We start from the raw sequence: 2,856 nt of genomic DNA, 5'->3' as shown, positions 1-2,856 counted from the left end.
CCTGTTCTGGACGGGAACCCTTTTTCTCCCCCGCGAGCGCAGCCAACCTGCTGCGCCCGATGGCGTTTGCCCCGACGCGCTGCAAGGCGTCGACGACGCCTGCGCAGCGAGCTGCCTCGCCAATTTGCTCGGCGAGACTCGCGTCTCCGACGAGCCCGCGTCCGACGCGGGCACGGACTACCCCGAGAGCCGCCTCGTCAGCCTCCTCGACCAACTTCACGTCTCCAGCGAGCCTGCTGTAGACTTGGAGTCGGTCGGCTCCACCGACCCGATGCTTGTCGATTCCGACATGGCATCGCTCGACGCCTACCCCTCCGACGTGGTGGTCTTCGACGACCCTCTCCCTCGAGCTGACAGCGGCAGCAGCGCTGTCACCGAAGTGTTGGTCATCAGCCATGTCGCCAACTCGGGCGAGAACGCCCACGACGCCCTCCAAGCGCTGATGCACGACTTATCCGTCCCCATACCGGCCGACGCCGACGCCGAGACCTTGGAGGCACGCCGCCTCGCCCTCATCGCGGACGGCCAGAAGATAGCCTCCATGAGACGCCTCACCGAGGCTCACCAGCGCGAAGTCGACCGCGCCGCCTTTGGCACACCGCCTCGTGGCGGGCCGAGCCGAGCCGGCTTCGTCCAGAAGCGCGGCGCGGCTATCGCCAGCATGCTGGGGGCAGACCGCCCCGTCTACGCCACCCCGCTCGAGAATCTGCGAGCCGCTCAGGCGGCCCCTGAAGAGCTAAATGGGCTGGGAGCCGATGAGCTCCCCTACATGACAAGGCGCATCCAGCAGCTGATGGACGCGGCCGCAGAACGGCACGAAGCCGGCGCCCGCGCTGAGAGTCCTCCCCCGCGCCGGGAGCACGCCGCGACATCCCGGTCGCCGACTGCGAGCGGCGCCCGCGTGAGGAAAGACAAGGAGCCGGCTGCTAGCCGCAGCCGGACTCGTATCACCATCGAGCGAGACGCGGAATGCCGCCCTCGAGCGGTGGAGCGCCAAGGACATCCGCCTCCTCCCCCGCCTCGAGGGGAGAGATACCCCACCCCGCCGCCTGTCACGCATCCGACTCTTGGTGGCCGACTAGGCCACCGTGAAGGAGTCAGCGAGAACGACGCCCGCCACCGGATCGACCGCCTGGCTCGGTCCCTGGTGCTAGAAGAAGAAGATGATGTCGGTCCGCCATGCTTTGGCCCCCGCATCCGCGACGAGCCCTTCCCCAAAGGGTTCTCGCTCCCCAGAGACACGCCTAAGTACAACGGCTCTGTGAAGCCGGAAGATTGGCTCATCGACTACTCTACTGCTGTCAGCATAGCCAACGGCAATCGACGCGTAGCCGTGAAGTACGTCCCCCTCATGCTACAGGGCACGGCGCGCACCTGGCTCAACAGCCTCAAGCCCTACAGCATCAACAGCTGGCTGGACTTCACGGAAGTCTTTGTCCGTAACTTCACCAGCACGTACAAGCGGCCTCCCAAGCCTCGCCAACTCTCCCTATGCATCCAAGGGCCAAACGAGTCGACCCGCGACTACCTCACGCGGTGGGCCGAGCTCCGCAACTCCTGCGAGGGGGTGCACGAGGTTCGGGCCATCGAGTACTTCACCGCCGGGTGCCGAGAGGGCACCCTCCTCAAGCACCGACTCCTCTGCGATGAGCCGGCTACCCTCGACAAACTGCTGATCATCGCGGACAAGTACACCACGGCCGACTCCTCTATGAAGACCGAGCTTCGAGTGGACGCCTATGTGAAGGTGATCGCTCCGGCTCCCAAGACGCCGGCTGGCGACTCCAATCGGCGCCCCTACCAGAATGATCACAAGCGCAAGGCCCCTATGTCGCCCTCCACCAGTCGGCAAGTGGCCACAGTTGAAGATGAGCAGCCCCAAGAGCGGCCCGCTCCCAAGAAGAAGGGTGGCAGGCCGGCTTGGCAGCCGGCTTTCTCCTACGAGCAGACTCTCGACGCCCCCTGCAAGTTCCACAGCGGCGCGAAGCCATCCAACCACACGACCCGAAAGTGCCACTGGCTCACGCGAATCTCCAAGGGCGAGGGGCTGGTGCTGCCTCCGCCTCCCGGCCCGCCGCCTCCAGCCCCCCAGCAGCCGGCGGCTCGACCAGCGGTCGGAGCCATTCAAGATGAGTTCCCTGAAGAGCACGCCGCCTACATCGTCTTCACAAGCCAAGTTGAAGACAAGCGTAGTCGGCGCCGTCAGCACCAAGAGGTCAACGTAGTCGCCTCTAGCACCCCCGAGTTCATGCACTGGTCCGAGAAGCCCATCAACTGGAGCCAGGCCGACCACCCAGAGGTGATGCCATCCCCTGGCTCCTATGCACTAGTCTTGGATGTCACCCTCGCGACGGAGAGGCGAGCTGCCCGATTCTCCCGCGTCCTGATTGATGGCGGAAGCAGTATCAATATACTGTACCGCGATACCATGGAGAAGCTGAACATCAAGGCGAAGCAGCTAATGCCAAGCCGGACCGTGTTCCATGGCATCGTGCCCGGCTTGTCTTATTCCCCGATCGGCAAGATCAAGATGGATGTTCTTTTCGGAGACAAGGATCATTTTCGCCGAGAAGCGATCTGGTTCGAGGTAGTGGATCTAGAGAGCCCCTACCATGCTTTGCTTGGCCGACCTACTCTGGCCAAGTTCATGGCTGTGCCCCACTACGCCTACCTAAAGATGAAGATGCCGAGCTCGAAGGGGATCATCACTGTAGCCGGCGAGTACAAGAAGTCCATCGAGTGCGCTATGGCCAGCAATCGGCTGGCCGAGTCCCTCGTGGTGGCAGAAGAGAAGAAGATGCTGGAACGGGTTGTGGCCATGGCCGGCAAGCAGCCGGCCTTGTCCCCCAACCCCAA

This window comes from Triticum aestivum, chromosome 2D, assembly GCF_018294505.1.
Source record: "Triticum aestivum cultivar Chinese Spring chromosome 2D, IWGSC CS RefSeq v2.1, whole genome shotgun sequence".
NCBI lineage: Eukaryota > Viridiplantae > Streptophyta > Magnoliopsida > Poales > Poaceae > Triticum > Triticum aestivum.
Note: the sequence above shows the minus strand (reverse complement) of the source record.